General features: G+C 45.3%; 1 long non-coding RNA gene across 2 annotated transcripts in view; it reads right to left on the bottom strand.

Moving 5' to 3' along the window:
• Positions 1–1,873: 1,873 nt before the first annotated feature.
• Positions 1,874–27,050, bottom strand: part of LOC116652199 (uncharacterized) — a 62,619-nt gene continuing 37,442 nt past the window's right edge. Inside the window, exons 3-6 of one of the 2 annotated variants that reach the window (XR_004305195.2) lie at positions 7,296–7,423; positions 6,159–7,061; positions 5,340–6,066; positions 1,874–2,074 (exon numbers count right to left, since the gene is read on the bottom strand). This is a non-coding gene — a long non-coding RNA (uncharacterized lncRNA). The remainder of the gene's footprint in view (positions 2,075–5,339; positions 6,067–6,158; positions 7,062–7,295; positions 7,424–27,050) is intronic. The other variant, XR_004305196.2, reaches the window with a different exon arrangement.

Raw genomic sequence — 27,050 nt, 5'->3', positions numbered from 1 at the left:
CGAGATAACTCCTTGGCGAGATTATGTCGTTTTAAAGCGACATAGCTCCGCCGAGATAACTCCTTCGCGAGATTATGTCGAGATTATAACGACATATCTCCGCCGAGATAACTCCTTGGCGAGATTATGTTGTTTTAAAGCGAAATATCTCCGCCGAGATAACTCCTTGGCGAGATTATGTCGTTTCTTAGCGACATAGCTCCAACATAATTCCTCCAAGAAGAGATTATGTCGTTTTATAGCGACATAGCTCCAATATAATTCCTCCAAGAAGAGATTATGTCGTTTTATAGCGACATAGCTCCAATATAATTCCTCCAAGAAGAGATTATGTCGTTTTATAGCGACATAGCTCCGCCGAGATAACTCCTTGGCGAGATTATGTCGTTTCTTAGCGACATAGCTCCGCCGAGATAACTCCTTCGCGAGATTATGTCGAGATTATAACGACATATCTCCGCCGAGATAACTCCTTGGCGAGATTATGTCGTTTCTTAGCGACATAGCTCCAACATAACTCCTCCAAGAAGAGATTATGTCGTTTTATAGCGACATAGCTCCAATATAATTCCTCCAAGAAGAGATTATGTCGTTTTAAAGCGACATAGCTCCAACTAACTCCTCCAGAAGAGATTATGTCGCTTAAAAGCGACATATCTCCGCCGAGATAACTCCTTGGCGAGATTATGTCGTTTCTTAGCGACATATCTCCGCCGAGATAACTCCTTCGCGAGATTATGTCGTTTCTTAGCGACATAGCTCCGCCGAGATAACTCCTTGGCGAGATTATGTCGTTTCTTAGCGACATAGCTCCGCCGAGATAACTCCTTCGCGAGATTATGTCGAGATTATAACGACATATCTCCGCCGAGATAACTCCTTGGCGAGATTATGTCGTTTTAAAGCGACATATCTCCGCCGAGATAACTCCTTGGCGAGATTATGTCGTTTCTTAGCGACATAGCTCCGCCGAGATAACTCCTTCGCGAGATTATGTCGAGATTATAACGACATATCTCCGCCGAGATAACTCCTTGGCGAGATTATGTCGTTTTAAAGCGACATATCTCCGCCGAGATAACTCCTTGGCGAGATTATGTCGTTTCTTAGCGACATAGCTCCAACATAACTCCTCCAAGAAGAGATTATGTCGTTTTATAGCGACATAGCTCCAATATAATTCCTCCAAGAAGAGATTATGTCGTTTTATAGCGACATAGCTCCGCCGAGATAACTCCTTGGCGAGATTATGTCGTTTCTTAGCGACATATCTCCGCCGAGATAACTCCTTCGCGAGATTATGTCGTTTTAAAGCGACATAGCTCCAACATAACTCCTCCAAGAAGAGATTATGTCGTTTTATAGCGACATAGCTCCAATATAATTCCTCCAAGAAGAGATTATGTCGTTTACAAGCGACATAGCTCCAACTAACTTCTCCAGAAGAGATTATGTCGTTTTATAGCGACATGGCTCCGTTGTTTTTGTTTTTTTTTGTATAAGACTACATCTGGGACTGGCCTGGCCTGGTCAAGAAGCTGTCTTAACTAAGGGCGTTTATTTGAAAAATAAAAAAAAATAAAACCTAGAAGAATATAAAAAAATAAAGAAACAAAAAATTATTTAGAACACGGCAAATATATTATCATTCACATAAATACAAATCTATAAGCTTAAATATATATATAAATGTATACTAACTATACGATAACAATTTTTTTTGTATTTATAAACTAGCATTGCTTGTATATAGACAAAAAAAATATATTGATTAATAAATGAAACAACGAGATTATGTCGAGATTATAACGACATATCTCCGCCGAGATAACTCCTTGGTGAGATTATGTCGTTTTATAGCGACATAGCTCCAACTAACTCCTCCAGAAAAGATTATGTCGTTTTATAGCGACATAGGTCCAACTAACTCCTTCAGAATAGATTATGTCGTTTTATAGCGACATGGCTCCGTTGATTTTTTTTTTTAATTAGACTAAATCTGGGACTGGCCTGGCCTGGCCAAGAAGCTGTCTTAACTAAGGGCGTTTATTTGAAAAATAAAAACAAATAAAACCTAGAAGAGAAAAAGAAAGGAAAGAAAAAAATATTTAAAACACGGCAAATATATTATCATTCACATAAATACAAATGTATAAACTTAAATATATATATAATATATACTATATATATTATACATTTTTTTTTTTATTTTTTTATTTATAAACTAGCATTGCCTGTATATAGACATAAAAAATATATTGATTAAAAAATGAAAAAAACGAAATTATGTCGAGATTATAACGACATATCTCCGCCGAGATAACTCCTTCGCGAGATTATGTCGTTTTATAGCGACATATCTCCGCCGAGATAACTCCTTGGCGAGATTATGCCGTTTTATGGCGACATATCTCCGCCGAGATAACTCCTTCGCGAGATTATAGCGACATAGCTCCAACTAACTCCTCCAGAAGAGATTATGTCGTTTTATAGCGACATATCTCCGCCGAGATAACTCCTTGGCGAGAATATGTCGTTTTATAGCGACATATCTCCGCCGAGATAACTCCTTGGCGAGAATATGTCGTTTTAAAGCGACATAGCTCCGCCGAGATAACTCCTTGGTGAGATTATGTCGTTTTATAGCGACATAGCTCCGCCGAGATAACTCCTGCGCGAGATTATGTCGTTTTAAAGCGACATATCTCCGCCGAGATAACTCCTTCGCGAGATTATGTCGAGATTATAACGACATATCTCCGCCGAGATAACTCCTTGGCGAGATTATGCCGTTTTTTAGCGACATAGCTCCGCTGAGATAACTCCTTGGCGAGATTATGTCGTTTTATAGCGACATAGCTCCGCCGAGATAACTCCTTGGTGAGATTATGTCGTTTTATAGCGACATAGCTCCGCCGAGATAACTCCTTGGTGAGATTATGTCGTTTTATAGCGACATAGCTCCGCCAAAGTGTTGGCGAGATTATCTCGACTTATAGGAACAAAGCTCCGTCGAGATCGAAGAAAGGACATTATGTCAGCACGCAGATTCTTGCGGCACATCTTGATAGCCGATTACAAGCACAACTGCCCTTATAAGAGTTTTGAATCCAATGTCATAATCTAAATTAAGCATTTGGGATTTTGTAGTTTTGCAATTAAATTGTTTGCAAATCTTATTATTATTAAAACTGTTGGAGCTGTCAATTTACCGCTTGAATAGCTCGCCAGCTGGCCATTGTTGTCCGCCCAAGGATCCGACGCAGAGAAAGAGATAGAGGTGGGGAGAGAGAGAGACAGAGAGCTGTCTGCTTGTCCATCTGGAAAATCCCGCTCGGCAAATGCGCACCCCAACACGGGCTATGGCATTCAACTAGAAATCGTAGCTTTGACCCCTTCAACCTGCAGTCAACTTTAACTTCTGGCCATTATGATGTTTTTAATATTCATATTATGACGATGCGATTTGCAAGTCTTTTCGTTAGACTGCAAATATCCTTGCACATGTATATATGTATATACATATATATATATACATATATATATATGTATATATTTATATACATACTTTAGTTTGAGTTTGGCTGATAATAAGATTTGAGCTTTAACACTTCGAGTGCAGCCATTAAATATCAAATTCGTTGGTGCCATTGCAATGATTTTTAAAGCCTTTGAGTGTTTGAGTTTTATGGTGTATATACATGTGAGCGTGTGTTTGTGTGTTATGCGTGTGTGTGGGTGTTGGGTGCGCTGCGGGCTCGTTGTTTGTATCTGTAAAGCAATTAATAATAATTGGCCCTAAAAACCCCTTTTTTTAGTCTGTGCCCAATGTGTAAGTGTGCCTGTGCCTGTGTGTGGGTGTGTGTGTGGGTGTGTGTGTGTGTGTGTGGATTTGTGTGTTTAACAACAAAGCTACAACAACTACGTCAGGCAGCAGAGCTGCCCCGCTGGGGTGGTTCGGGGTGGTCAGGTGGAAGGCAGCACTGAGCAACGGCTATTTGCAAATATTTACAACATCCGCTGTTCGGGCTACACAAACAAAACCCAGCACACACACACACACGCATGTGTGACTTCTCTGTGCGCGTTGGCAAATAAAAGTTCTGAAATGCGATTATCTTGATGAATTGGAATTTGAATTTTAATTCTCTGCTCTCGACCAACAAAAACAGATACAGCTACAGCGGGCCGTAGCGATGGCCGTCAGCAGTGACATCAACCCAACTAAACCAAATCAGGCACGCACACCACCCACCACCCACCACCCACCACCCACCTACTAAAGTACCGCGCCGTTGGGCAATTGGCCACCACTTGTTTACCAAAAGTTCTCGCATTTAGCATTTACATTCGGCAGCGAGCGAGCAAGGCTTTCCATCGAATTGCTGGACAGGATTTGGCGTAGATTCGTGCGTTGTGGCCACGCTGCAGTTGCTCCGAATTGGACACGGCGGCATCGGCATCGCATCGGCATCGGCATCAATTGCCTTGTTGGCGTTTTTCATACCTGTTGTAATTGCAGAGCTGTCGAGGACCAGCCATGTGTGTATCTCTAGCTGTATCTGTAGCTGTAGCTGTATCTGTGTCACAGGCAATTCTCAAAAGCATAAAAGTCAAATTTGTCGCATGGCCCACAGAGATGGCAGCCGGCAGTTTTGTATTTCCCCAAGCAGCCGCAGGGCAAACGCGTGGGACATCGGGCATGGGGCATGGGGCATGTTGCAGGTAGCAGTTGGGACATGTAGGGCAGATGGGGCTACTGGCTGCTGACTGGTGGCAGGTGGCGGCGAGTCAGGTAATTGGCTTTGGTATATTCGTATCTCGAGCATATGGTTGTCATTTAGATACGCACTCACTTTTGCACATGCCCCACATGACATCCCCAGGACTGCGCCTGATCCCGCAGCAGCAGCAGCAGCATCAGCAGCAGCCCGAACCGTAGCCAGGGACCCGTCAGCCCAGCTGGCAAACAAAACACCGAACTGGGAAGCTGGCTATCGGAACAACGTAAAAAGGGTGTACGTCTGACCCCTTTCAGGCGGGCGGGAGCGTTGCGTGTTCCGCATGGTTACAAATAACGTTACGCAGCGCCCCCGCCGCCCCGCCGCCCCGTTGCCCACTTGAGTCGGGCGCAGCTGCAGATACAGTTGATACTGTCCACAATGGAGCGAATATTCTGGCCTAATGAACCCTTCAGTTGAGTTACTTGCTAACTGTTTGCTGCCCTCAATCTACATGGGCCCCCCCTACCTTTGAATCTGGCCCCATTAAAACTGACAAGTGTCCACTCTTTCAGCGATTATACAATATTATATGTACTGCATGTCGATTTCTTTTACCTTTCGCTTGACATCAGAGTGTCCTGCTCTGAAAAGGCGTGTGTTCTTCTGAGGCCCTTTACATAAATCGACAATTGGCCTGAACTGGAGGGGTGCAACTCCTTTGTTGACTTGATTAGCTAGCCTGCAGTAAAGACTTATAATCGCATGCTCTGGTCATCTCAATCCTCTCAATATTCAAGTTTCGGAGCTCTCGTCATCCTTTACAGCCAGCAGATTGATGTATCCGACATACTGTAAAATTCGGATTAAAATATATATTTTAGTATTAGCCCAATTATTAATTGATAAAGAAAGATGTATATAAACAAAGCTTAATTAAAAAATTGATGCTTTAAACTACAGTTGCCCCTTATACTCCACACTTCAAGCAATTAATGCTGTGTGCCATATTTGAGACATCTTTCGTTTGGTGTTTAAGTTCAGTTGTTGGTACAAAATGAATTGGAAGTCCGGCCGGCATCGGTTCGGCTCAAAGCCCGCTTGCAGCCATGCTTCAAAGTATATTTGTGATGTTGGCCAGCTTCTTCCATTCATGAGGCGTGCATTTGCCTTTGTTCGAAAATGGCCGCTAATTGCATTAATCAGGCATAATTAGCTGTGCGTATTAAACGGGCAGAATCAAGGCTATCTTATAGTGTTGCGTGTGTGCGCCATCAAGAGCTAGATGATGTCTGTTAATTGCTCGTTTATCAGAGATTTAACAAACTAGAAAGCGAAGTAATGCCTAAAAAGTGAAATAATTTACAATAAATCTCCAAGGATATATATAATTTATATTGAACTGTGCTTGGTTTTTTTTGTTGGTTAACTATTTACCTGAGTACAGGGTATCGCCTAGGCAAGTATAGCTTTCCATTTTGTTTCTTTTTTGTTGGTGACATTCTCTTGAGTGTTGGTTTCTTTTCACCAACATTGCCACCAGCTAATGTCCAACCGGTCAACCGCCCTTTCGCCATCGCAGCAGCCCCCCACCCGGCACGCGCTCGCCCCTCTCCTTTGAGCTGGTAATGAGACAAGACTCCTGATGTATACGAGCTCTAAGCTGATGACCGTCGCCCACTTGCCACAGTATTTATCGCTCAGTTTTTACAACTTCGATGGCTTGGGTTCGGTTGTGGGTAGAAGTGGGGGCGGGGGCGTCTTTGGGGCTCGGGGTCGGGGCAGCTGGAGGGAGCAGAGGGTCCTTAATAGGATTCACTCTGTTTATGTGCATGCTAATTAGAGACAAAAACACAATTTTGGTGCCTTTGGTTAATTGATGAAGTGAAAAAGCTGCCAGGCCTTCCCACCACAAAAAAAGAAAACAAAACAACAAAAATAAAAGCAAATAGACACAAGAAAGGAAACGGCCAAGAAAAAAAAGAGAATAAAATACTAAAAATACGTAGTAAAAGTTATCGGGCGTAGGACACTCCCAGTCTCAGTTTCTGTTTCAGTTCCCCGTTCCCAGATTCAAGTTCCCAGTTCCCAGTTCCGGTTCCTAGTTTGGCCCTCAGCGGCGAGTGGCCCATTTTCGGAGTATGCAAATGAGCTCGAGCCGGCAACAATGATAAATATCGTTTTAAATGACAAACAGGCAAAGATGTGCCAGGGCAATAATAAACCTGCAAAATTAATTGCTTTTAACCGCAAGGCGGGCAAAATTGGGCCTGGGTTTGAGCCTGCGCCTGGGAATAGGAATGGTACTCGGGGCTTAGGCTGAAGCTTGGGCTGGTTAAACTGAAAGAAAAGAGCAAAAGTGAAGAGATGAAGCTGTTCATTTGAGCTTGTCGACAATTGCATACGCTTGCCTCATTTTTAATAAATTTAATTTATTTTTAATTAACGCTAAGCTAAAATAAGTTGTATGGGTGCGAAAAGTTAAATCGTTGCAACTTGCAGCTAATTCGAGTACGTTTAAGAAAATTGAATTGCAAAAATGTAATGATGTCCAGTATATTTAGTTAAGCTTACCTGAAATTGTAGTCAACGACTCCTGAGGCTGGCAGCGAGTTCAGTTTCTTTTTCCATCTGCCAGAAAGTCCAGGATACCGTAGCCAATTCTTGTGCCTCTTGCAGAAGAAGTAACATAACCTAAAAAACTAAATAAAATTAACAATTTTAACTCTCAAGAAAAAGTTTGCTTTAATTTAAATTTAAATTTAAAGCCATATATGTACAAATACCATATGATAAACAGAATAAGTTGCCCGAAGGCACAAAGCCCATCAATTAACCGAGTAGCACAAAAAAAGGAGAGCAATTAAAAAATAATGTTCGCGATTAGCTTTGACAGAAACATTAGACAATCCACGACCAAACTGGCATATATCCTGTGCGAGTGTATTAATGAAAAAAAAGGGAAATAGCGAAAAAGAAGTGTGATGGCAACCATGTTGTGGGGGGGGACTTTGGCTGAATGAAATTAGCTAGAAACATGTTGCCTCATTAGCGCAGGCAGCAAAAGTAAATCTGCATGGAATTAATGAGCGAATGCCAACACATCAACCGGCTCAACCGTCTCCATTCGCCATTCGCCTTTCGACGCTCTCCTGTTCCCTCCAGCACGCCCGTTAAATATTCAGATAGCCTGCAGAGTTGCCAGGTAATTGTGCGCCTAATTGGTTGCATCAACATCGTTTGTGCCCGTTCCTGTGCCCGTTCCTGTGGCTGTGCCTGTGCCTGAGCCCGTCTCGATGTCCTTGTCATCTTGGCTGGCAATAGATGCGACTCTGACTCCGGCTCCAGCGCTAGCTCTGGCTCCGGCTCTAACTCTCGGCTCGGCTTCCTTGGTGTGTGCCCAGCAGCAATGAGAGAGAGTATCGGCTGCAACTGTAAATTTAGCCTACCTCGCCCCGCTGCCCCGTTTCCCGCATTTCTTCAGCATCTATGCAGCTGCTAACAACTGACAACTGACAACCGACAACTGGCAACTGCTGGCAACTGGCAACTGGCTGCGGTTATGCCTGAACAGTGTACGGCCTGTGGTTGCCCACGGCTTTCGTTGGCTGCTTGCACTTTCGATGCGAAAGTACCACAGTCAAACCCATTTCCAATGTCATGCCAATTATGGAGCGCAATTAACGCGTCTCGCAAAGAGCACGCGACGCAATTATCGAGGGCACGAGTCAACTTGCAGTGCTGCTCCGAGAAAATTGATTGTGATTGAGGGCGATTGATGATTGAAGCCTGATAGGAAAGTTTGAGTCTTCATCTCAGCCAGGAGCATCAGATGAACACAAAAGAGGACAAACTTTAGCTCCAATTCCAATTCCAGTTTTAGTTCCAGTTCCAGTTGCCGTACCAGTTCCAATTTCGGTCGCCCTGTCCATCTGGATCTTGAGCTGAGTAGAAAAGTTGACGCTGCATTGATTTTCCTTTCTTTTCTTTTCTTTTTATTTTTTGTTTCTTTTTTTTTTTTTTTCGCTGCCTCCAAGCAAATGTCATTGACCACATGCCACATGCCTCATGCCGTATTCCACACGTACAACAAAGGGGCGTTGCATTGGGCCAGAGAGCTAGCTCTAGTATTTAAGAGGGGGCAACGGGCGGTTGCTGGAGGGCTGGGGGAGGCAAGGGGAGAGCCGCAGTCAACAACCACCAAAAGTAATCATCGCAAACGTTGTCGGCGAACTCGTTTGGGTGTAGATTGTGATGCGGCGAGCAGGGCAGTGGCAGGAGCAGGGACAGGGACTGGGGCTGGGCTTCCAACTGTGAAGTGAAACTATGACGGCCTTTGGCCTCCGTTGGCTGCCGCTGTCCAGAAGCCAGTGCGGCAGGAGCTGCAGGCGGCAGCAAAAACCGAATGCGAATGCGATTAACGTTTCAATATGCGACAGTTGCACCATGGAAATGGCCAAGGAACAAGTTAAAGCTAAAGCTGAAGCTGAAGCTGATGCTGATGCTGATGCTGAAGTTGGACTTGGTCTTGACAATGGCAGTGCCCACCAGCTACTGTGCCCAGTGTCACCCAGCTCACCCCACCTCTGCCCAGCTCGTCTGGGGACCGCTTGTGGATTTGGATTTAGATTTGGATTTATCCACTGCATTCATTCAGAAAAGAACGTGCTAAGCTGCTGCAGCAGCAGAGGGTAACTTACCAGCCGCCCACCTTCCCGCACTCGGTTGTTGTTATGCAGGGACAAAAGGTCATTATAACTCGACTTGACATATATATAGAGCTGAAATCTCAAAACATACAACGAACTGCACTCGCTGCACTGAGGGGCGTCAACTCGAGTGCGGGGTGTATCATATTGGGGGGCAGGGGCTCTAGGCGCCAGCTGTTGTGGTCGCGGTCACAGTCAAACCCAATAAGCCACAGCATGCAGACGTAATGGCAATTAACGGTGCCACTTACGTAACATTTCCGCTTGCCATGTTTGCCTTTACGTCACGAAAGCAGCTGCAGTCAAATTATGCATTGAGATTAAAGTCGTTGTTAGTGCTTGACAATCGCATCTCACATTGTTTGACATTGTATTTATATCCCTTCCTCCTCTGCCCCCGTCCATGCAGCTTCATTGTGCTTTGTGGCGGACCAAGTACAATTATTTCGAGTCTTCTTTCAGTTTTTCATAGCTCTTATTAAATAATTGTATCTTACAGATACTTTGTGTGCCACAAACTTCTTTTGGCCCCACTTTTACATTTTGTATCTGACAAATGCATTAAATATACACTAGTATCTTGTAGATACGTCTCTTACTTCTAGCAGATACTTTTGAATCTGACAGCTACTTTACGGATATTTTTATACCTAACAGATGACAAATTAGGCATGCTGGTGTATCTAACAAATATATTTTGCGTTTAACCGATATCCCAGATACTTAGTTATCTAACAGATAAATTGCAGATACCCTTGCATTTAACAGATACTTTTGTATGTACGTTCTATCCAACATAAGCTTTGCTTAAACCAGATGCTTTTGTATCTGAGAGATATTTCTCTAGCTTACGGAATAAGGACAAAGGCCTAACAGAAAACACTTACATCTTAGTGCAGCTGTACATAAAACTTTCCCAGTACTGCAGTCAAATATTGAATTCCACTCAATGCAGCGCATTAATCAATTTAAATTTGTTAAACTCAAACATTAGGTACTTGTGTGTGCTTACGTCACAGAGCATGCAGTTAAATGGCGTCGTTACGTAACGTTACGCTGTGGCTTTTTAACTAACAGAGTTTTTCAATTAGTTGCATCGCTAATAATTCAGAATGCTGCTCTGCACTTGTTGCCCGCGGCCAATCGCATAGTTCAATGCAACCGACAATAGCTGCTGCACACTTTTAGGCGCACTCAGCATCTGCGTTCCTCCTCGCCCTTTCCCCGTTGGTTTCGGCTGCCACCTGACTGACTAATTAATAACTAATGATGTGCAGTGCGCTTATTGGGGAGCTGGCATACATTATCCCAGCCTAATGTCATTATATTGTAACTGGGGGACTGCTGCTACAGCTCGGCCAAGTCCCCTTCGCTTCGCCGCAGCCCTCGTTCATTCCGGCTCTGGCTCCGGCTGTGACTAACTGGCTGACTAACCGAGTGGCTGATGGGTTGCCGTTCTGGCCACCTGGCTAACTGCTGGCTGGCTGGCTGGCTGCATTGTCAGCATTGTCAGCCAGCGACACGTAGCCAACACACACGCACACATAAAGAAATGCAATTATGACAATCAAAGTGGACAAATGCAGTTGCAGCTGGCTGCCGATGGGGAGCTGCAGCTGCTGTAAAAGTAAGCTGCCAGTTGTGGGCTGCTTGATTGCCTCTCCGGCTGCCTGGCCTGACAAATGACAGCTGCAGCAGAGAGGTGGACAGGCCTGACAGGCGGACTGACGCCCACAGACGCCGCCTGCCCTGCCCCGCCCGTAACGTCTTTCCTCCGGCAGCTAGTTCTTTGGCTGCAGTTCTTGGTTCGAGTTGCTGTTAAAATCCACCTGGGACACTTTGATGCTGAGAGCCACATTGATGTGGGAAGCGGGCGTGACAAGCACGCACGCACACACACACGTGCTCAGTTAGCTGGAACGTTGTGTGCGCTTTAATTTTAGCCTGGGGAGCTTTGACCAAAAATTACCTAATAATAAGTAAGCAGGCAGCTAAAAGCCGTCCCTCGTCTCACTGCCCTTTTTCTCTTTGACCGCACTCATCCTGCTCTTGCTTTGGCCACACAATTTCAGAGCCTTGGAGCAGCACATACTTTAGATAAGCTCCATCTAATTTGCAACTAATTGCGAGTCATTAAAATCCACCCCCCCCTACACGATCCCTCAAGCCCCATGTGCCCCTTGCCGTGCCGGCCTTGGCCTTTGCTGTCCCTTTGCGCACACCCGCGCGAAAGTCCATTTTAATCTAGCAATTAAGGAATAATGTGTTTTAATTAACCGCTAAAATCTAAAAAGCGCGCATAAATAACCAATTGACAGTGGGCCAGCCGCTTGCTCACTTTCTCTCTCTCTCTCTCTCTCTCTCTGGATAGTCAGTCTCTTCATGTCTATCTCGCTCTCCCTCTGCCTCTCTCTTTCTCTCACTCACCCGCTTTGCATTGCAGCGACATCGTCGCGCCCATAAATTGAATTATGTTAAGCCCCGCATAATGGTCAAAATAATACGCAATTTGCGGCAACTCGAAAATGCTCGCGACAACGCCGGACACGCCCAACGTGTGCCACGCCCAACGCCCAACGCCCAGCGGCCAGCGGCCAAATCGATGAAAGTACTCCACACTGTCATCCGCACGGATAGCCACAGTCGCCGCGTAGCCACACACCCACACCTTAATTCATTCTTGGACTCCCATTTCCATTCGCATTTACCGCTTCCCGCTTTCCCACTCGCGCTTCCGTCGCCTCGTGTTTGTCTGCATATTTGTGTGTGTCTGTGTGTGTTTTGTATTTGTGTTAATTTTGGCAAAATCACTTAATCCTTTGAATATCGCCTGCGCCATGACACCTTAACCCACATACCCATTCCCATTCCCATGCCCACTCCCTTTGCTGTTCCCATTTCCTTTGCCATTGCCATTGCCACGGCCATTACTCCAAGAAACCAAAGCCGCCATTTCCACATTAAATGACGCGCAAATTTACATTTACTGAAGCCAGCCGCATTCGCAGCCAGGAGCAGCTGCCTGCGGTCCAAGTCAACAGCATCGACATCGACATTCACCTCCTCTCGCCCGCATTCTCCGGCTCATCCTCGACCGCCATCTCGACTTCGTCGTCATCGCATTAGTGACGCTTCGCAGATTATTTACCTAGGAATGCGTGTAAAATGACACCAACAACAACAACAACAACAATCTCTTGTGATTGCGACGTCACTGACCTGGCTGCAGCTCCAGTTGCTCCCCCTTCCTCCCCTGGCAGGCTATCGAAATCCACACCCGATGGATGCTTCTTATAAGTTGGCAACACGATGGCTGCTAGTCAATTTGCCAGTTAGGCCCTTGCTTCTGTGCCCGACCCTGTGAAAGCGTATTACTCTATTAAATTTAAATTAAAAATTGATTAAAATGAGCACGGGCCGTGGGTGGGTGGAGCACTTGCCACGCAGCTGGAGGATACACACAATTAACGTTGGCTTCTTGCCTCGAAATTGAGAGCCCGGCCAGCTGCCCTACACTTGCCGCACTTTTACATAAGTTGCGGACCACACGAAATGCGTTGCGGGTAAGCGTCTCCAGCCACGCGCAGGGGGCAAGGAGCAAGGAGCAAGGGCCAGCGGTTCGGTAGGTTGGAGTCGGAGCTTCAGAGCTTCTTGCTGCGTTTTGGTAAATTAAATTTGCGCATTACGCAAATGAGCAGCGCGCGAGGCACGCGGCGGGCGGTGTGCGGCATGCAACGAACCCAAGCGACAACGAACCCTTCCTTTGGGGCAAAAGGATGCCGCCTAATGATCCCTGGCTCAAAAGTCAAATTGAAAGCAAAAGCTGTACCAGCTGCAGCTGTGGCAGGAGCTGATGGAGCACCAGCTCTTGTTTAATGTGGCTGCCAGTCAATGTGTTGCGATTTGATTGGATTTCTGCGGTCAGACAGCTGTGAATGTGTGAATGAGTGCGAATGTGAGTGTGAATCGATCTGTGAATATCTGTAGCAATTACTAAGTCTCGTTCCGATTGTCAAACGGTCTTACGTTCACATTCAATGCATTCCGGACGTGCCGCAGAATAATTATTATTGACAATCAGTTTCTGTCCACCTCTGGCATTTGCAAAGGTACCATTACGTTTAGCGTAACATTTGGGGCTCTGCATTTAAGCACTTCCCCATGCCTTACGTTACATGATAGAAAGGCGACTAACTGTAGTTGTTCAAAGGCCTACGCTACGTACTCTCTTAACGTTACGTTATAGGCATTTGCATTAAATATGTAAGCTATTAAAGCGTTTTTCACCAGTTGAGTATAAGGCCTTAATATAAGAGTTTATTGTTAATGTTACGTAAGTGATTACGTTACGAGTTAACCATTTTCATAGTAGGTTTAACATAACTTTCATTTCACATTTAAAAAATCCTTACGTTACGCCTTACGATACGTAAGAAAACTCGATACGTGGTAAGAATTTGCATAGGAAATGTCAGAAATCTTTACGATTTACGTCAGTTTTACGAAGCACCTAAATAAGCCTTACGTTATCCATTACGTTACGTAAGTAAACACTTCACGTCTTAGGTGGACAAACACATTTCTTACTTCTCACTAAATACATATTTTGCATACATTCAAGCTGATTTACGTATCTCAATTTAACACCAAAAAACGCTGTGCCTCGACGTAAGCGAGCTCAGATTCAACAGATGACTTCTGGTCTTACGTAATTAACTACCCATAGTAAAGTTCTGTTTCACATTGCTGCCCATCGAGCCTTATGTTACGTAAATCATGGCAGTGCCCAGCAACCCCTTAAGTAAGTCAACCCTTATTTCGATCCCAGTTGGACTTAAGCAGACAATGGCGAACCCTTCCTTCAAACATCACCAATCTATTTCCATGGCTGTCTGATGATGTCTGGCTGCCCAGAAGTAGCGTGGAAGGAGAGAAGGGAACTGGGGGGACGTAGTTGTTACGAAGGTGGGGTTAAGGATAATGTTCTTGTCAGCTATGCGCCGTGATTTGATTGAATTTTTGTGGTCTGGCGCTGACGCTGACGCTGGAGAATCCCTGTCGAAGTCGAAGATTTGCGTGCAATTTCTTTTTACGTTTTAATTAAAAAGTGTCGCTTTGTGTGAATGTCCATTTGACTGATGGCTCAAACTAGACGGTGAGAGCAAAAGAGAAAGAGAGTGAGAGTGAGAGCGAGAAAGGAAGAAGTAAACGCTAGCTGGAGACGTAGCAATTAAGCCGCCGTGTTGCCCCCCTGTCGCTTGGCTTAATGAAAACGATTATCGACTGGGATGACTCGCTTGCCAAATGGAAATTGAGCAGTTGGGAGTTGAGCGCTACGCGGACTGACGGGCTGGCGGGCTGTCTGGCTAGCTGGCTGGGGATGGGCAATGGGCTACAAACTTATTGCTTTACAAATTCTTTAATAAATTAAATGTCCTGCCAACGTTAGCCGTGTACAAATGAATGGCATCAATGGCCCGCCCGCTGATTGAACCGGGGGCAGAAAGGGCTGGCAGATAGATAGGATCGAGTATAGAGTGGAGCATTGAAGCGCGCGCTTGAGTGCTCAACTTTATCATCAGTTATGTGTGCCGTGGCATGCCGAGTCCTGGCCGTGACTAGCCCCCGGATCGCCTGATGGATGGCTAAATGCTTCGATGCGCCAAATGGACAAACCTGACAAACTTGCACGGAATCGGGTGGCGGGCGTCAAGTAGCCAAATGGCCAGTTGCTAAAGGGACGCTCAGCGATACACAAAATTAAATTAAATGTAATTTGTCGTTGAGTAAGTATTTTGCGGGCAAACGACAGCGTCGCATTTGTCAAATGTGTCCCAGTTCGAGCCCAAGGCTTCGAAGGATTCGCCTTTGAAGTGCGGAAGCCCAAGCGGAACCGAAACTGAAACCGAACTCTACAAACTGAAACTGAAACTGAAACTGAAATTAAAAGCCATTTTGGCAGCTCCTCACTCACTCAGTCGGTCAGTTAGCCAGTCGGTCAATTGGTCAGCTGAAATGACAGCCCAGCCCGCAGGCAGACAGGCTCGCAGGCGGCGCATTGCGCATACGCCGCATGCGCCGACACATTTATGAGAAGAAGTGCACAAAAGCCATTCAAACGTGTGTAACAAAGACGAAAGGAAAATGGAAATGGAAAAACAAAAGGAACGAGCCGGCTACGAAATTAAAATGAGCTACTCAATTACGCAAATTAAAACGTAAATGAAGGCAGCCGCGTTAAACAAACAAACGGGGCAACAAACAAACAAACAAACGGCAAAAGGCATAAAATATCTGAAAAAGAAACAAAAAAAAAACAAAACAACAAAAAGGGAAGTGCAAAAAGAAATGAGAACAATGTGACTTCTTTGTTGTTGTCTTCTGTAATTTTCTTCTTTTCTTTTTTTTTTAACAATATAATAAAGTTCGTTGAGGTCGCCGTCATAAAACGCGTCAATGAGGCAGCTCAACTCGTTGAACCCTTGAACCCGCGGGGCACCCCTCAGCCCAGCCCTAAGACCTAATCCCCTGCCTGAGATTCTGCCTCTTTGCCCCTGGCATGTTGAGGGCCAATAAAATCAAATTAAAAGGCGCCAAAGTGTCACGATTATGAGTCTTTAAGTGAAATCAATTAAAAAAGCAGAAACAACAAAATGAAAAAGACAGAAGGCAAAAGGCAAAAGGCAAAAGCAGCAAACGAAAACAAGCTGGCAAAAATGAGCCGCCCAAAGCCGAGCCGGCCAAGCGGCAGCCAGTCGACCAGTGGAGCAGCCCCCAACACCTGGTCCTTGGCATGTGTCAAACTGTCGACCCTGTCGCCAACGCCTCTGGGCGCCATTGGGGTGCGCCATGCAAATTACACGGCTAACAAATGGTCCGCCACGTCGGACCTCGGACCTCGGACCACGGACATCGCTACTCTGCCAGAAACTGCCTCACGCCGCACACTGCATACACTTGCAAACTGTTGGACATGTCTGTAACTCGAGACGGCAGCTGAAGGATCGGGAATTCAGTAAATCTTTTATAAACTACTAGTCACAAATGTGACGGAGTTTAAATAATTTCGTGTCTGAAATTTCTATGTATATTTTACAACTTTACAAACTTTGTGGGAGTATAAAACGAACGTAAAGGCAGAAGGCTGGTTTGAATCGTGCAGCACGGCACGGATTGGATGCTCTACAATTGTGCTTTCTGTGTTATGGTCAGCACTTTCTCCAACAATCTCTCCCGTTCTCACTCGCACTCTTTCATTCCTCTCTCTCTCTCTCTCTCTCTCTCTCTCTCTCTCTCGCATTCTTCTCCCCTATTAATTGCCAAGCATTGTGTGTCCATGATTTCTGCTGCATTTACTCATTACTCTTTGTGCTATACATGAGTATACTCATAATACCAATACTACTCCGCCTTAAACCTGCTTTTACTCATATTACTCATTCCTTTTTAATTGACTTTGAATATTAATACTAACCACCTGTAAGTTGTGTGAGTGTTGATGGGGCATGGCAAGTACTAAGTGGTATGCAAAGCAATGCTTATTGCTGATTTTGTCTGTGCACTGCGGGAATGCAGCAAACTGTAATGTGATTACTTTGTGCACCGTCAGTTCATATTTATTACACGACCCCCCCTCGTTTAACAAATCGAGTGTCGATTGCAAGCGACTCCTGTTTGCAGCTGCCACTCGCGGATGCCCTTGCTGGGCGCCGCTTTGAATACAGCTGATGCCGCTGGAGTAGATGATGGCGTGGGGCAAGTTGAGGGGGCAGGCATTGCCACGAGGCGTTCGGGTAATTAAATTATGGCGCCTGTTGCCGCGAGATGGCGCCACAACTGACCCGGTTGAGTTAAGTAATTTTTTATGGCAAATAATTAAGCTAAAGCGCACATTTTTGGGCTAAATGCAAAAACGAGCAGCGGAAATAAATGAAAAATCATATCAAAGTCGAGCTGTCAGCCGCGCGTGTGTGTGTGCATGCGTGTATGTGAGTGTGCACGTGCGTGGTTGTGCGTGTGTGTGTGTGTGTGTGTGTGTGTGTGTGTGTGTGTGCAGGCAGGCTAACAGCAACAGGAAGTCAACGGCGTGCTTCCTTTGAGCTTTGTGTTTTTCTTCATTTTGTTTTGGGTTCTTTTTTGTTCGCTTCTTCTTGTTTTGTTGCCCATTTATACAAAGAAATATTAAATTAAGAAAAGATTTTTCATGCTGCTTGTTTTTTAATAACTCGCAACAACAATGGGAAACGCCTGCAGCTTCAGGCCCTGCTCGGGGGTGTGAACTGTGTGTGCATGCGCGCGTGTGTGTGTGTGTGTATGTGTGTGTGTATGTGTGTGTGCCACAGCATAGGACTGAAGGACTGCCGTTGGGGAGTGGAGCGGTAAAATTAATAAAACTTTAAATTGCCGCTAAAGGCAGCAGCAAGTGCAGCAGCAGCAGCAGCAGCAGCAGCTGGAGAGTGGGGCGAATGGCAATGCGTGTGGGATGTGGGGTGTGGGCGAGTGTGTGGGCGAGGGGTAGACGAGCGGACAGGGACAGAAACTGATGTGAACGCGGTACGACATTGGCCATGGGCACAGCAGACAGGAACTGAGCGACTGGCCCTGTCCAAGACGGGAGGGAGGGGGACAGAGAGGGAGCAGTCTCCGACTCGAACTCAGATTCTGGAATGTTTAATGGTCGCATTTCGTTTCATTAAAAATGTATGCGGCCTTAAAAGCTTTTGTTGTTGCTGCTTCAATTGTTGCTGCTGTTGTTGTTGTTGTTGTTGTTGTTGTCAACGCCGGACGACATTTGGTTTGAAATTTAAGTTAAGAATCTCGCATATGCGGCAGCCGTGGCCCAAGCTGTTGACTCACTTCGGCAGAATCAAAAAACATTCATCATATCAGCAGCATATAATACATATAGGAATATATGCCGTATCATATTCTATATATATGCATATATGTATGTATCGATCGGGTCAGCTGTGTGCTTGTCGTGGCATTATCCTTTCGGGTTGGGCCATTATATCATTTGTGGGCGCGTCGTTGAATTTATTGTGCGGATGCTCGTGTCGGCTATTAATCTATTTTTATTTATTTCTACTTATGCGTCGGACTAGCCCCAATCCCCCCGCCGGGCCCCAGCCCTGCCCCATGGCCGTGGCAAACTCGTGCTCGAAATTATAAGCAATTGAAATAAATCAAAGTCCAAAATAGTAAAAACGTCGCAGGCGAAACGAAAAAAAGGGGCAGAAAAAAAAAACAAAAGTATAAAACTAGAAAATGCTATCTGTCGCATGCCGAGCACTAAATACACTAACTTTACATAAAATAGAAATCTTCGAGAGCAAGGCATTGTTAGTTGAAATAAAAACTTGTAGTACAGTGTATTGCTGACATAAAATTAGTTATTTGCTATCCATTTTCGATCTAGCTAATTTCGAAATGCATAAGCTATCGTAAATCCAATATCGAACGAAGTTGTGCTATGCGAATCACGTAGAAAGGCGCAACGCAGCTACTCGCTCTGGCTCACAAGCGTTGGCTCTCAGCTGTCCAGCTTAACGATTCGTTTAAGCTGCTGGGTGTGTGTTGGTGTGTGTGACATTGTCTCTGTGCTCGTTCTCTCTGTTTGTTTGAAGTGCAGACTCCGGCACCCATGCGGCACTCGTGCACAATTTATACTGCCCTCAGTCCACATTTATTGCAGCAATAATTCATTTAATTTTCCTTGATTTACTTTGTCAATGCCGAAGATGTTGCCTCTCCTCCCCAGCCTGGCACTGGATTGGCAGCCAAGCGCTTGTTAGCTGCGATTCGGGCATTTTCTAGCATTGGAGAACGCGAGCGAAACCAACAACTAAGCTGGTCAAGGGGCAAAGGTCCTTAAACACGCCACGCCCCGCCCGCCAGCTTGTGTGTGTGCGTAATTTATGCCACGTTTGCCACTTTTGTCATTTCGCTTGCTGCGTGTGTTTCCTTTTTTTACAGACACTTACGACTGTGTCTTTTCTGAGGGGGGGCTATGCGGGAGAGGGGTGTGTTCGACTTGGGGCTGACTATACCCATACGCATTTATTCGTATCGTTTGCCAGTTTGTTTGTCTGCTTTGTTTTATTGACACTTTTGATCTTTTTCAATGCATGCTCGATTCATTTATTATGTGCGCCAGGACTTGGCCTGCCCCGCCGGCTGCCTGCTGCCTGCTGCCTTCTTCGAGGGCACATCCTTGCCAAATTTGCTGCCGTTATGTACACACTGATTGATACATGGAACCATCACACCGCGCCACGCCCACCTTTCTGGGGGTCCCCCGGCACAGCCACTGCGGATGTAATTTGTTGACAAATGAGCAACAATAATGTCACATTATCAGTTCATCACAATAAAATTATACGCCTCGAAGCCGGAGCCCAGATCCTGTGCTGCAATTGCTGATTGCCCCCCAGCAGGGCAGGGGCCTGCGACCGGTTGGCTGGCCACTTAATTGGCTGGCCAGTTTATGGCAGGCAGAGAGAGCTTTGACTTACCTAGACACCCCCCGGTCCAGCTCGGGGCCCGCCATTAGCCCAGGGCTCGGCATCTTGGCCAAATGAAAAGCTGTTAATCATGAGCCTGAAACGTTTGGCTTGTCATGCAGTGCGCATTAATTTGGCCAATGGAATGCATTAGCAATAGGCATTTCGCATCAGGCATCAGACATCAGGCATTTCGCATCTGGTATCAGCGGGCATTTGTTATCAGGCCTTCGGCTGGGCATGACCGGCAGGAAATGCTTTGGCGCCAAATTCAAATGATATGCCAAAAGGTTTGCTTCTCATAAAAAAGAAGATAGATAAAGAGAGATACACTTAGGGGGGGTTTGTTTGGAACTTTTGTGTCAACTGTACCGCAAGCCATTTGACAAATGCGCAGCCAATTGACAGCTGCAGCATTTAGCTTCAGCAGCGGCTGACAAGCCTTGAATGACAGACTGAATGATGGCATGAATTAATGAATGACTGAGTGTATGAACGTGTGAATGCCTCGCAAGCATTGCCGTTCTGATAAATGCCAATTTAAGTCGCCCGTCAAATGATGCCGCCCGATATTTGCTGCGCGCAGCGCTGACAGATGCTTCACCAGCGAGCTTCAGCTGCCATCCAATTCCCAGTCGCAGTCACAGTCCAGCCTGGAATTGTTTGCCCCGCTCCACGGAACTGACTCTACTTCTTGCCAGCTGCCCAGCTCAGCCGCCTCGCTTGCCACGCCCTCCTTTATATAAACTACCCAACTCGAGCTTAGGCTTAAATATCAACGTATGTAAATGTTACTCTTTACTTTAAAATCTTTCTTTTGAATCTATTTTGAAATTTTTACCTATTTATTTGGGTGCTGTTTTTTTTTTTCAATAAAAGTTCTGTACTTTAATTGTTTAAGTATTTTGTAGCTTTATAAAAGAAAGACGTAAATGTGTGGTCTTTAGTCAGACTGTAAATTATAAAGCTAAGATATTGGCGCAATCGATCGAAAGTAAGGATCATGAAAATATCATCAAAAGTACGTCTTTCCTATTACAGTTTACCTTTGAAGCTCCATTGTCATTAATATTCTTATTTATTATTATAAATTATATTCCATGGGATATAATCATATTGCTCAGGTCTGCAAGCTTAGCACTTTTTTTTATCATATTTGTTTGTCTGTGAAGGAAGAGAGATAGGGTATGTGCGCTGCGACTCGCTGGTTTGAAGTTTAGAGCGGTCGTTACTTTGTTATAAATTGGTTTTCAATTGAAAAACATTGCGCCCAGCTTTGCTCAGCGCTGCTCTGGCTCTGGCCAGCTGGCTGACCAACAATGTGCATATGCCTCAATGGATCTATGCCAATGCCCCTCTCTCCCATCTCCTGTTGCCTTGTTCTTGGCAAGAAATTTGCTATTGACCATCATTCATCATTAAATTGTTTCGCTAACTGTTTTTCAACAGTGTTTTTTTTTTCTGTACATTTTTTATTTATTATTTTTTTTTTTTTTACTTTCTTCATTTTCTTTTTTTTTTGTGTGCGCGTGCTGACAAGCCGCTTCCTGTCGCCGGCTCCTGCCTCCCAAGGCAGCTTCTGCTGCTCCGCCTGCCCCTGCTGCTGCCCATTCTTTGTGCCCGCATGCCCATCCCTTGGCACAACAAAGGGCAGCGCGTCAGCGTTGGTTTTTGCTACGCTGCCAAAATTTGATGAATTTCTTTTTTATTCATTTTGGGCTCCCCCCCTGAAACTTTCCTCAATTTTCTTCTATTTTATTTTCTTTTCTTTTCTTATTTTTGACGGTTCTTTTTTCTTGCCCTCGTAGCCTTGGCCCGCTTGTTGTGTCTTACAAAATATTTCTAATCAGTCAGTGCCCACGTTTGTGCTGCTTTTCCTTGTCGCCTTGTTGTGGGTTGAGTTCGGTTGGCGCCATTTAAATACGGGCTTCTGATTACGCCCCCTATTTGGTCGAGGGAACGATGAAGTGGGAAGTGGGAAGGGACGGAGGGGGTGTGTCAGCGAAAGACGATTAAACACACACTGGCTGCCAATTCCAATTTTAATAAATGTGCAGCCATATATCTGAAGGCAATTCGATTTTGAGATTAGTTTTATGGGAATTCGGCGAATGCGAGGGCCAACATTATGCGAAAATTCAGTCGAAAATTAAATTAAGCTTGCAAAAATGAAATGAAACAATTTTCACAGATTTTGAAAAATACACACACACACACACACACATGCTCGTTGGTCAGAGCTGCCAGCGGCAGGAAGGCAGGAATAATATATTCTGGGAAAAGCTTTTGCTGAAATTGCAAAATAATATAAGAAAAGCGCGTTTGCCATGAACTTGTCTTTTGAAGTGGCGCTGACCAGATATTCCCATCTGTCAGCGCTTCAAGTTCAAGTTTTAAATGTACATTTGCATGCGCTGAAAATAGCTCGCACCCCCCTCTCCCTCACCATCCCTCCATCGGCTACTACCAACATCTTGACTGACAAGTGGCGGGTTTTCCGTTTGATGTGCCACAAATGGCGGCAAATGTTTCAAATTAAACTTAAAGCCAAAAGTTTAAATGCAAAATGCTGACAAATGCGTTTCGATTTTGTTGGCGCCCGTTGGGCATGGTCGTGCGTGTGGCTGGGAGGGGATGTGTGTGTAGAGCTGGCGGGGGGGGCGGCGAATCGAGCGACATGGCGCCGGGTCATGCTTCAATGTGAAAAATTAAATTAAATTTTCTTTATTGGCACTTTTAAGCCAACGCACGGGAGCCTATAGACTATGTCGTCAAGCAAATATTGTGAGCTCACAAATACAGGGTATACGCGCAGCGTTGCCAATGAAGCGACTCGGAATTTGATAGATGTGCGCTGAAGCGACTGTGCAGAAGTGCCTTCTACAGGGTATGTAAAGCGCGTGCAACACGAATTTCAACTTATTGGGCGCATATGCAAAATTCATGGAATGGGAAATTGGGCAAGGGTGGCATGGTGTTCTGGGGGATGGACTGCCAAACCAATCAGCAGCAATAAATGATAAGCCCCAGCAACAATGCCAAAGGCAATGCTGAGCCACAGAAACTGTCACACACAAAGCGAGACGAAACGAAACGAATCGAAACGAGAAGCCCTCTTCGGGGGAGGGGGCAAAGAGCGGAGCCCTGTTGGGTAATATCTGTTTATACACACACACACACACACACACACACACACACACACGTCTATAGAGACATATGTTGCTGTGTCCAAGATAGGCGCTGGCTACTTTGGAACAGATTTGCCACTAACGAAGCGCACGATTTCCAATAATATAGAAAATGTGTGTGCCAAACGGATGCGTTTTTTTATATGCGGAAACGGACACAGATACAGATCTGTGTGTGTATGTGTCCAACTCATAAAATGTGAACAGATACAGATACAGATACAGATACAGATAGAGATGGGGATGGGGATAGAGATACCAAAGTGGAGTTGGGGCAGATGCTGTTAGCCGGACTTTGTATAATGAGTTCCCTTGTGGCCAACTTCATGTCGGCTGGCTGGCTGGCTGGCTGGCTGGCTGGCTGGTTGGCTGGCTGGCTTTATCATTGTGCTTGCGGGGGGCGTCAAGGTGAAAGCCACTTAGGGCCCAAACCAGCCCAGTTATCATGTGACAGTAATGAAGTGACAGCTACAACAGCAACAACACGGCAAGGCGACACGACAACTCGACCGCAAAACTTAAACAAGGCCAAAAGCCACACGCGGCTGTCAAAATCAAAATAAAAGGCGGTCGGGGAGTTGGAGCGTTGGGCAGTAGGCGATGTTGGGCGTTTAAAGTCGCCACTTAAAATACCATTAAACGAGAACTAGCATGGGAAACTGGCGCAGGCATATAATGAGTAGCAACTGGCGAAGACAGCTCGGCCATCTACTTAGACCAACGCCTGCCCCACCTCTGCCAGCACATTTGCCCGTGCTGGCGAACCGTCTGGTCGGCGGGCCGACTGTGCACATAAATTATTAATTGCAAAATAATTGCGAAATTGTGTTTGTCCAAGTTAATTTATGCAATAAAAGTTCACCGCAACGCTGAACGTTGAGTCGAATCCACTTGCCAGATAGGCAGACACCCAGTCCCATACCCAGACCCAGATCCAGGCCCTGGCCCTAGGCCCAGACCCGGTTCAGAGTCCATGTCCGAGCTCGCTTTAAAGTAGCTCATTTAATTTACACTGCACGGGTTTTCTATCCCTGAAAGTCCGTTTCTTGTACTTGTTGTTGCTGGCCTTTTGGCTAATGAGCCCGCGTCTGCGGGCCGTCGTCCCCTTCTCCTATCCACCATCCCCCCCCCGGCTCCAACAAGCTGGCAATTACTTAAGCAGCAAGCGGATAAGTCCAACATATTTGGTACCATTTGATGTTGCAGCGTGCAAAACTGTGGGAAAGTGTAGACTGAAGCTTTCAGCGTGGCCAGATCCACAAGAAAACCAATTTAATATTCGTCTGGCTAATGTGGTCTGCCTGTCTGTATTTGCTTGCTTTCGAGCTTTTACCATTCTTGCTTAAGCCAAATTCACGAATTTCTGATCGAAAATATAAGTCTGGCTGCAAATGCGAATGCTGTGAAGTCTTGTCTGAGGTAGGCAACATAAACAGCTTACGAACTAACCAAATTTTACACGCTTTTCCAATGTTCACATCGACATGCTTTTTGCTCTTTTCAGTTGCACTTTCCGGCATGTCCGTAAACGTTTATCAATAATAGCTGTAAACCTGCTCTTCCCCTCAAATGCTAGCCAAGTAACTTTGAGAGTCAAGCTCAGCATCCTCTTTATTCAACATTCGTAAAGTTTGCACTGGCAGCTGCAGGGTCAACACAAGTACGCAGCATTTAGGCTTGCGGCATGCGAATTTTTGATTTAAGTTGAATAGCGCCCAAGATTATAGAAAGCAAATTTCTCGTTTTGTTGTGGCACCAATCGATATTTTAGTGTGGAAATAAATACAATAATGGGAAATGCAGCACACATTTTGTAGCATACTTTCGAGCATTTTGTAGCCTTGGGATTTGCGGGCTTATCAGCTGTTGGTCCCACTCAAATGCAACGTCCAGTGTGCCAGGCATCTATGCTTAATGCTCTCGTTGTTGTTGTTGTTGTTGTTGTTGTTATTGTTGGTATTGTGATTGCAGTTGTTGTTGTTCTTTTGTAGTTGTTTATTGTTGTTGCTGCTGTTGTTAGCTGCTTTTTAGTCAGCTATAAAATCAAAGTGAAATTTTTTGATATTTCAAACATTTTTCGTTTAAAATTCTTTGCCTGCTGAATAGCAGCACAGCTTGAAGGTTAGACAGAGATGGCTGTAACAAAGGCGGGAAAGCGACAGAGAGAGAGAGAGAAAGAGAGAGAAAGGGAAAGAGAGAGAGCGATACGTTTTCTAGTCTTGCTGGCATGTAACAACTTTATTGCCGGCCCTTGGATATTATTATTGGTTGCCAGTTGTTGTTGTTGCTGCTGTTCTTGCTTCTTGCAGTAATAGGCTTAAGCTTTCCAACAGTTCTCGAGCACTTTTAAATTCGCAGCATTTACTTTAACATGGATCTCAGCATGTGCACATGCACACTCTACTTATCGCCAAATAATTATGCACACACACACACACACACACACACACACACACGAGTGTATCTATGGCCATGCGGCAGATATATAGCAAGGCGCGTATCTTTGTGCCTGGCCATGCATGCATATAAATCTATTATCCTTTAATTTAGCCTCAGAAATAATGAAGCATGCTAAAGTGTCTTGTGTGTGCGTATGTGTGTGTGTGTGTGTTTGTGTCTGTGAGTGTGTGTGCCGCGCTAAATTCAACTACCCCCCTTGGCAATCCTTGCCTCTGCTGCAGTGCCCCAGCCGTTTGCCTTCTTGCCACATGCATCGCACAAATCCAATCAACGGCAATTTGCAGCCAAGTTGCAAAGGCGGCGGCAAATGTGCAATTTATTTATTGCAACTGTTGTTCCAGTTGTTGCACCATTTGTTGCTGTTGCTGTTGCTTTTGCTTTTGCTGCTGCAGTTGCTGCAGTTGTTGCTATTTTTGCAAATTGAATTTTCGTTTGCATTCCGATTTTGGCAATTCATTAACATTTGCCATCGGCTGCCACTGACTCTGCCGCTGCAGGCGGCCGTCTTCCAAAATGAAAATGCAAATTTTCCGGTGCCCCACTCCACAAAAGAGCCAAAGACAAAAGACGGCAGCTGCAAGGACTAAGAGTAAGCCAATGCCAACTGGAAATTGACAGAGACAGAGGGAGAGCGAGAGCGAGAGGGACGGAGACAAAGACTGTGATGAAGCCCAATATGACAACATCTGTTGCAACTCCACCTAATTAGTTAATAAAGGAGCCGCATTTGCATCGAGCGGGCAGGGAAACTGCAGTTGGCAGCAAAATCCTACTGACATACATGCGCCTTAAGATACGAATCGAACATTATCCCAGATGTCAATATAATAATATATATATACAAATCTATTAATACTTGCAGACGTGCAAGCGGGAATTCTGCCTTAGCATGATTTCACGCGCATTTGTGGAAAATGCGTGGAGTTCTTCCTTACAAAGCGATTCAGTAAAAGCTTTTATATTTGCGGAAATTCATTCCGAGGATGCGTTTAGATATGTCCAGGGTATTGGTTAGCTTTTGATGAGATGCAAAATTTTGACTGGGAGGGAATTTCATATTCATGAGTTGGCGTCATTCAGGACTTGAGACTCGCTCAGAGTCTAATCCATTTTTGACAGCGTGCTTATACGAAGGCAGCAAAGGTCTTATTTAAGCGGAACGCCCGGATCAACAGATTCGGCTTATTGTGCTGGCTGTCACGCCTACTCAGTGCAACGGCTGCTCGTTATGGGAGACGCCCAGCGATTTGTTCATGATTTATGCATCCGTGCGGGGCAACAGGTAGGGCGCTTAAATTGGCCACGTCGCGCTTCCATAAAGGCTCTGGCTCTGCTCGGATGGCAACTTGTGGCGCCTCCGTTGGGCGACAACTTTACCAACTGCTCCTGCTGCAGCTGCAGACCATCAACTGGACGCAATTGCCATGCAGAGCACGCGGTATTCTCCTGCCATGCCTCTTGCCCCTTGCC

The sequence above is a fragment of the Drosophila virilis genome, chromosome X (assembly GCF_030788295.1).
Source record: "Drosophila virilis strain 15010-1051.87 chromosome X, Dvir_AGI_RSII-ME, whole genome shotgun sequence".
Classification (NCBI taxonomy): Eukaryota; Metazoa; Arthropoda; class Insecta; order Diptera; family Drosophilidae; genus Drosophila; species Drosophila virilis.
The sequence above is the reverse complement of the archived record's forward strand: the minus strand, read 5'-3'. Positions and strand labels throughout refer to the sequence as shown.